Source organism: Vigna angularis, chromosome 6 (genome assembly GCF_016808095.1).
Source record: "Vigna angularis cultivar LongXiaoDou No.4 chromosome 6, ASM1680809v1, whole genome shotgun sequence".
NCBI classification, from domain to species: Eukaryota; Viridiplantae; Streptophyta; class Magnoliopsida; order Fabales; family Fabaceae; genus Vigna; species Vigna angularis.
In genome coordinates this window covers 28,359,285-28,368,924 of record NC_068975.1, presented here as the reverse complement: position 1 = coordinate 28,368,924, position 9,640 = coordinate 28,359,285, and the positions used below count along the sequence as shown (strand labels likewise).

Below are 9,640 nucleotides of genomic sequence, written 5' to 3'. Positions count from 1 at the left end.
GGCACGCCATGAAAGATCCGGTTGCCAATCGAGACCGGTACCTCAGGGTCCGCCCCACAAGACCCAATCGCGTCTTCCGCGAAATGAGAAGAAACTGAGCTTAGAGAATAACCGTTGTCGTCCCTCGCCGACCCCTCCCGGAATCCGCCCGACGACCCAGAACCTGACTCGATAGACACAACTGCCATTTATTACCTGAGAGAAAAGAATTTGAAAGCTTGAACAAACAAGAGAAGTGAAAATGACCTCGCCCTATCCGCTATTTATAGGAAAACGTTGATAACCGTTGAGCGCATACTTGTCGTTCAGATCTCGCATGACCAACGCTCCGGATCTGGCGACGGTTCGTCTTCAATCAATGGAAAAACGCCACGTGTTTTCCCGCTTAAAATCAAAATTCAAAAGCCCACTGCATACGGCCCAATTGCGGGTTCCTGGCCCAACGCGCACCCTGTTCAAAATCCTACGTGCACTACGTGCACTACGTGCACTAGGACTGGGGGGCTTGTGTACCAGGGAGCGTCGGTCGCCGTATGGAAGGTCGCCCACGTAGATGACCGTCCGCCTCGTTCGATGCCCACGTCCATCCGCCCAACCGGATAGAACCCCTGTTTGCAAGAGAAACTTTGAAGAACTCACATGGAGTTTTATCACCACAAGATAGCCCTGCACTCTCTATACTCACAAAAAGTGCCCTTCAGGAAAAGGCTGAGAGACGAAACGTCTGGAAGATGACTGAGGGCTTATATACCCGAGAGTGCCGGGAGCCGTACGGAGGGACACCCGACTCCGAAGGGTGGACGTCCGCCCCCTTCAATATCCCGCCTTCCCCGATATGGGAAACTCGGAAGATTACCTCTTCAACAAATGTGAAGGATCGAATAGAGTAAGGCGGACGCCCATACCACGTGGGCGGACGCCCATACCTCGTTGGCAGTTAGGTGGACGCCCATACCACGTGGGCGGACGCCCACCGGTCAAATCACTAATCTTTATGGTCCAGGTAAATTAATCTGATTAGGACGAAAGTAGGAATTAGAAGCTATTGGGCTATTTTGGGCCGTGATTAACATTTCACTAATCCCAAGCCCATAGCAAAAACTATAAATACAAGTCCATGGTGAGTGGTAGATAGGTTACATTGAATGCACATTTACTGCTATCCCTGAAAATAGCTATTGCTGTGAAACTGACTTTGGCATCGGAGAACCTTTTGCAGGTCTCCACCCCTCCGGAGTGAGAGAAGAGCTAGGATTGGAAGTGGAGTCCCGCCACGGAGACAAGAGTGCAAGAGAATTTGGAGATTTGGAACAGCACAGTCCTACATATCCGAAACAGATACCATGCGGATAAATTCAATCTTTCATCAAACATCCCAACCCCTCTTATGCTTGAAAATTTACATTCGTAAATCTTTTACCTCCTCATAGTTTTATCTGCATGTTAGTTCTCAACCTTGCACAACACTTTATAAGAATAAGAACAAGTTTGTTCTATGTATCTCAACTTTTAGCAATCCACAACACTTCTATACTAATACATCCTACAGACAATGATATAAAAGTTTTGTTTTGAATAATTGAATGGATTAGATTAGAATATATTGCTGTCTCCCATTATAACTTATGCTAACGCTGTAGCCACCTTTCAATTATATGATAGCGTGGTGAGGAAGCAGAGCACCGAATTCGCGAGGTTGAATCTATAAATTGGTGGCTGAGTTAATTGATGGTTAAGAAGCAAATGAGAGTAGTGGTAGTATAAGATAGGAAATTTGTGTGTGATTATAAGATCAGCAAATCATGGATTTGAGTGCTATATTTAGAGACATGCTTGCAGATCTGGAGGCTGAGGAAGCAGCCCAAAAGTCTTACACCAACCGTAGGGATGGTTCTCAGAACATCACTGGCAGAAAGAGCAACAATGGTGTAAAATCAGGTGATCGTAACACTTATTATATTACCAATAACTTCAGTCGTAGCCCTGCTAAAAAGAAAACCCCACTTACAAATCGCACTTCTGATATGACTTCAGATAAAAGTATTGGATTCACCGGAGACGGAAACGGAAATTATTATACATTATTTAAAATAAAATAATATTTGTATTTGTAAAAGAAAATAATAAAAGATAGTATTAAATGAATGTGAAAATTTTATGTTTCTCGGAGTATTCTTACTTTTTAAAGATTATCACATAAAAGCCTGCAGCTGTAGTAAGTGTATTCCTAATAATTACTTCATAGAGGGATGGTAGACATCATCATGCTTCACAAATTTCCTCTGCTTGAATATAGTTATCACCCTCTTACAAATATACTTTTCTGTATAAAGTTAATTAATCGAGATCCTCTTTTTACTTATGAATTATAATTGTAAATATGTAATCTAGCGTTTCCTTGACTGATACCGGCAATCATCCTAAATGTAACAATTTCTATAGTATTTGTTTTTTAAGTTCGACGTGTTGAATAAGAGGAGATTGTTTCCATTGTTTTATGAAACAAATTTGCCATTATGATCTTACTCTTTACACACCTCACCCGTCTCAACTTCTTTTCTTATTGAATTGCCTTAACGTACTCACTAACTTCGCTTAATTTATGGCAACAACTAAAGGAATCCAAATCTTAACGTTTATACGGAGATTATTTAACTAACAACTTGGATTCAAGGTAAGAGTTTCACAAAAATATAATGTGCGTCATGCATGCAATACCAGCCATATATTCTGTATCAGCACAAGTTCTGCTTCAACCTGAAGTCTTTGACTTGAGAATATATCTGTTGTCACGTGTTGCAAGGGCATTGCATTGCCTATCCACACAAGTTGTTCTCCTAGCAATTTGTGTTCAGCTTCTTTGCGTTACGTAATATCACTATCGTCATGCAAGCTATAATACCCACTCATGATAAGACGGACGGACCAAACGAAACCTAACTACCTTTAATAATTTAGATAAATGCAAGGAGGAAGTTGGAATCCAATTCAATTAGAATCTTTCTTTTCAATTGTCGTGAGTGATGCGATTTATAGATAGATCAGAATTTTGAGCCAAATTCACAGTACCCGGAAAAAAAAATCTCAGATTGCCTGAGCCTGTTCACATCATGCTTGTTTCATTATGATCAAGGTTAATAGTAGTATATATTTATCTCTTTTTTAAAGCATAACTATTAGTATTGATTAAAATATATTAAATATTTTAAAATTCTAAGTCTCACTCTTTACTTAATGAATCTCACCCTTATGAAATTTTAAATTTTAAGAAGTACTAAAAGTGTATGTTCTAATGGGAGTGTTAAACCGTATTACAATTGTTTAAAGCATACGTACTTTTTAATTTACATTTACTATCTCAATAAATCATCAAAGAGTTAAACAAAAATTTGGTATGTGAAATACTATACCATCCTCAAAGCCAATATAGACCGCAAAACCTCATGAAAAATTAAAACGAAAATTTGCTAACCTTTCTTTTACCTGATAACGGGCCAAATTGAGTAAAACATTTCACCATAAAGGAAGGAAAAACGGGAAAAACAAAGCCGAAGAAAAATATTATCCCAAAATATCATTTCAGATAGAAAATTACCCAGTGACAAAGAAGTTACTAGAATCATCTTGAGTAAAACTACGACGTGGACATAGGCCGAAACCATCCATGCAAAATTACCCTTCTTGAATACAGAATTTGCTGAAAGCTTATCAGAATTATTTTCTAGAAAATCCATAATTTTACTAAAATGGAGTGCTTCGTTACAGAAGCGTAATTTGTGCAAAAATTTAAAATGACTCCAATTTAAGCCAACTCAATTACCTTTCAATATATAGTGTCATATTTCTTCATTATCACAATTCAATTTTACCAGGGAATTTTTTTAAAAAGAGAAAGGGGAAGGATTGGGTTGAGAATATAAGAGCTTATAACTCGACCTTATCAGGCAATCTTTAAGAAGAATTTAGTAAGAAAAAACAGCCTTGTATAAAAGTTTGCATCAGAACTATGTATGTACGGATGGAAAAGTTGGTCTAGGTATGGTCCAGTGGAAAGACATTTGTTCCTTACTGGCCCATGTTTATAGGTGTGACAGCCCAGGCCCACCGTAAAATGGGCACAAAAAGAAACTAATAGTTGTTTGTATTACTTTTATACTTATTATGCTAATTGACCATAATTTCTGAAAATCAAAAAGCTTTTCACAGGGGTAGGAAAATCCTAGATGTGCTCTTATTCTCAATGAACTAGTATATGATGCTTGAGGTAAGCCTTGCATAATGTTCAAATTATTAGATATTGAAAAATGATTTGACTAGGTTAACTAGAGGGACTTGAATGGCATGATGGAGAAACTTGGACTCTGTTAAAAATTGAGAAGGCGGATTCTTGAATCTAGTTACTTCAACCTCTATTGTAGTGAATGGAAGTATTGGATCTCTTAAAATGTATGCTATATAACTTATAATTAAAAAAAATGTATAATCAATATATATATATATATATATATATATATTATTAATCAGTATTATTTGAATAAAATTAACTTACACATTAAAGTAAATTTAAGTAAATTATATTATTTTATGAAACAGTTTATTTATTAATATATGTAGTTTTTATTAGCATAATTATAATTTGTTTAACATATTGTTACTATGGGCTCATAGACTACCGATCGGTCTTGACCAACTTCACATCCGTTCGGTCTTGACAACTATTGAACAGAGTTAACGCATAATGAATTTGATAACGACTACTGTTAAACAATTAAGGTTTGCATTAATGACTATTAAGAGGTAAATTAATTTAGATTCCTTCAAACACTATAAATAAGGGTTTAGGTTTGAGGTAAAGACAGATTCAACTCATACTACAATACGCCCTATTTACGTCCTATTAGGACTTCAATATTTAACTGTAACAAACAATTCATAAAATCACTCATAACTTGAGCATCGGAGTGCCTTTTGCAGGTACCTTTCCTCTTTTACAACTGAGCGGTCAAGATTGAAGTTTACCGAGCGGACAATATTGAAGATGACCGATCGGTCCAAACTGGAAGCAGACAAGCAAAACGCACAAGTCAAAGGTTAGTGTTACGGTCTCAATCCCTACTGAAACACGTATGAATCAAAGTTATTATAATTTTGTTGAGTTATTCCAAGAAATTTATGGAAGAAACAAAACACCAATTAAATATAAGTTTAACTCACTTAAGATATTGACATATTTTATTATAATAATGAAACACACTTGCATCACTAATGAATATTTTGAAATGATTGATAAAAAAATAACCTAATGACATATAAGTCTAATTCATATCAAAGGTTGAAATCATTTTCTACCTAATAAATAATATTATTAAAAGTTAATATTTTTAAAAAATAAATTATTTTTCTTTTCTTTACTATTTTTCTAATAAAAATATTTTATATTTTGAAAAATATACTTAAAATTAGTTTTAAAATTATACCGAAAATAACTTACCCTCTTTCATTAATTCAATTAAACGAATTATTTACTTTAATAAAATTTGTAATCAAATCCGTCATCTTTTCATCAAACTGAATCTCAGGCTCCCTTTACTTCTTCCTCGGAATGACTATAGAAATCAATTCTCCACTTCCCCGTTCGTTACCAACTAAAGCATAGTTGGTCGCTCTATCCACTCTCTAACCTTCATTGTATTACACTATTTCTCAAAAGGTTAATACATTCCAAATATTTTATAATTAATATATTATGTATTATTGATAAAAGAAAAACAAAAAACAAAACATAGCAAAATAGAACAAATTTGCATTCAGTTTTATTTATTTTTTTGTTTCAAATTTCTTTTTTATTGTAGAATTATGGGTTTACCAATGATACAAGAGGAAACATGTACCTGTCAGATAAAGTCATCTTACCGAATACTCCTGGCTTAGGTTGGAATACTATGTGGCAAAACGGAATATTAAGGTGCTCTAACGTTCACATTATAGAATATACCAAAAGATCGAAAGCAGACAAATGAGTAATAAATAAAAAGTAATTAACATAAGATAATCATGTGCATGTTGGCCAACTTCAATGGAAGATGGAGCTCCACTTTTAACTTATGCCTCTACTATGCTTTAATATGTCGTGATGGTTATTTTGAACTTTTTTATATCAATGGTAAAATTAACAAATACATCTAGGTAGTATAAAGTAAAAGATTTCATATATGAATTTACAAATATGATGAGATTATAATATATTGTAAATCTTAATTTAAAAATTAATTCAGTAGAGTTAAATTACACTTAAAAAAAAGTAATTTTTCTAATATTCATTGAGCAGGTTTGTTTTAGGTTACGTAGCACCACATATAAAGTCTTGCTCAGGATGCGAAAATGGATGCACAAACAAAAGCTATCTAATTGTAAATTGGATAGATTCTAAAGAATTCGAATACAAATCCAATTCTATTGAATTTTTCTTTTCAGTTCTTGTGAGTGATCCGATTTGCTGATAGATGGGTACCAATATGGATGGAGCCAAAATCATACTATATTATTATTATTATTATTATTATTATTATTATTATTATTATTTATATTTTATTCACCCTCTCATTTGATATTTATTGTCTGAGATTTTGTGTAAAGAATCGTAATTAATTAAAAAAAAAAAGAGAACGGGGAGGAAGGAACGTGCGCTGCCACAAAGGGACAGTGAACGTTGCTTCCCCTTTTGAAAACAAAACCAAAAGAAAACAAGAAAAGGAAAGAGAAGAAGAGGGGAAGAGGGAAGAGTTTGGGAAGTTAAAAAGGGAAGCTATGGGTTCTGCTGGGAGGGGAAATGATTGCTGCCAAATTTTTGTGAGAGAGGAGAAGTTCTTGCTGCAAGTTCTGGGAAAGAGGAGAAGTGGAGAACTTTTGAAGTTTTGGAGGAGATAGACTCAAAGAATTCACAAAGGAAGTCTTCAAGAGGTAAGGGGTGCTAGATTTTTCGTTTTGATTAGTTAATCTTACCGTTTTTGTAGAAATCTAAAAGCTTTAGAGTTAAAAATGGAGGTTTTTCTGGTTTTCTGGAAAACCTGTGATTCTGCAGAATCTGCAGAATCGCGTTCGTCCAATTTGGTTTCAAATTGGACGTTCGTCCAAAACTTGACGAATTGAATGTTCGTCCACGTTGATTTGAACACTCGTTTTTCTTTAGCCTGACGAGCGTCCGCTCATGCGTTCGCTCATGCGTTCGTCCTAACACTATATGACCTAATATAGGTGGGTTTCTGAGCGTTCGTTCATATATAGTGGATTAACGAGCGTTGGTGATAAGGATTTGATTAGAGAGCGTCTGTGTGCGCCTGTGAACGTTCGTTCATTCCAGGTAAGGGAAGCTTACTTAATTTAACTGATTTGATGTATGCCTGTGTGAACGTTCGTTATTTGATTGTATGAATATAATGCATGATATTGGATTTCTGAGATGCATGAACGTTCGTTATTTGATGGTATGTGTATAATGCATAATATTTGATTTATTGAACTGCTTGAACGTTCGTTTTCTCGGTAAAATGAGATATATGAATTTACATGACATGGATTGTATAAAATGTGGAAGTTGATGTTGATATGAACGTATGGAACTATGAGAATTGCATGTTAAGATTGAACTGGAATGTAAATGAGTTGAAAGAGTCTCCCTTGAGAAGGAACATTCGTGCTGAATGGTCTTAGACCGTTCGGTCTCCATATTGAATAATCAAGAATGGGATTCGTTCATTTGGAATGATTCCTGGTCGAGGACGAGCGTCCTCATGTTACACTGCCTTGTTGAGCGTTCGGCCAAGCTTTGTTGTATTTGGTATGTTTGAAATAGTCTACTTCCATTCGTAAGAATCTATTATTTAAAGTTATTAACGTTCGGTCTCACACCTAACGTTCGCACCAATTAGCGTTCGTCCAAATGATGCTCTGTTTGAAATGAGCGTTCGTACTTTTGTTTGCTCGGTTTTAATGGGAGCGTTCGTCCGAGTTACAGTTCGGTCTCATACCGAACGTTCGTCCTAATTACTGTTCAGTCTTATACTGAACGCTCGTTTTGTTTGGTGTTCGGTCTTATACCGAACGATCGCACTAAATGATATTCGCGCTCGCTCAAGATGTGAGAGTTCGTCCAGAATGCTGCTCGGTTTTGAATTGAGCGTTCGTCCTAATGGTGCTCGGCTTTTGAAATGAGCGGTCGTCCTAAATGAGGCTCGTTCTTATACCGAGCGCTCGCTTAAAATGAGATTCGACCTTGTGCTGAACGTTCGTCCTAAATGACACTCAGTATTGCTTTGAGCGTTCGTACTCTTTTTCCGCTAAATAGCGTACGTCCAATAAACAGTACTTGGCATTTTCTGTAAACTCTGCCGTTCGTTCTTTGACCCTAACGAGCGTCTTTCGATCTCGCTTTTAGCGTTCGTTCTTTGATCCGACGAGCGTATTTTGGTCTCGTGGATAGCATTCGTCCTCGGTCTTGGATCGTTCGGAAATTCATGATATTGATGAACAGTAAATGATGAATAGTACATGATGAACAGTAAATGATGAATAGTAAAATGACAAATAGTAAATGATGAAGATTACATGAGATGAATGGAAATATTGTGACTTTTGAAAGAGCGTTCCGGGGAGGAACGACTCAAGAATTGATTATTGAGATTTGTAATGTATGAATGTGGTAAGCTTAGCCGGTCGTTCATCCTGATGTTCCGTGAGTACTCGTTCTCACGTAGAGAGGGTACGTCATGTGTGGGAATGGCAGGAGGTCCTAGTCCTGGTAATTATTGGACAGATAGGATTAACCTCGGGTGGCAGCTGATGAGAGTTCCAGTTACTACATCACCCGAGTGCACGAACACCGAAGCTACACAAAATCCTTGTAGTCCGGACAGTCAGTCGTGTTGAGTTTTAATTTGTGAATACGTTAAAGTGGGTTCTTATTTAATGAATGTGTATGTTGAGATATGCATGTATGTTGAATTATTTACCTGAAATTGTATGTTGATGCATGAGTTAAATTACGTAAGCTTACCCTTTCGTTTTCCTTGTGTTGTCCATTGTACTTGTACGTCCGTCTTGTCATTGCAATGATCATCCGTGTGGATGTGAGCAGAGGGAGATGAGCGTTTGGAAGATGCGTTGAATGAAGAGAACCTGGTTGATGTCGAAGTGAAGATCGAGCAGTGAGACCGCTCGGCCTGTATTGTATTTAGTTGAATTGAGTGGTCGTTCGACCATCTCTTGTTTTCGTTTAAGTTTATTTCGATTGTTCGGTATTTGTCTTGTGTAAACCGTTCGGTCAGGTTTCTTGTACGTTTGGCTTTAAATTGTAACTCTTATGTGTGACGTGCGGCTTTTGCACATTCGTCTGTTATGTTGGATTCGCACTCAAGGACGTTCATCCTTGAGCGCTCATTTGCTTCGCATTTCTTTAACTTTTAGTGTAAAACTGTTTGAGATTATTATTAAATGTGATTTTCTAAATTTATAGTTATGACTGTATTTTTGGGATGTCACATTAGTGGTATCAGAGCAGTTTTGTTCTTTTAAGGACACTGTAGGTTATGAGTACACTGTGTTTTGCTGTGTGCTTAAATTGCGTTAATGAGTTATTTTCAAC

At 36.3% G+C, this 9,640-nt stretch overlaps 1 long non-coding RNA gene across 1 annotated transcript; it reads left to right on the top strand.

Moving 5' to 3' along the window:
* Nucleotides 1-6,760: 6,760 nt before the first annotated feature.
* On the top strand, nt 6,761-9,187 carry LOC108319345 (uncharacterized). Its single transcript, XR_008249804.1, has 3 exons — nt 6,761-6,960; nt 7,255-7,360; nt 9,134-9,187. It is a non-coding gene; the product is annotated as an uncharacterized LOC108319345 (long non-coding RNA).
* Nucleotides 9,188-9,640: the final 453 nt, after the last annotated feature.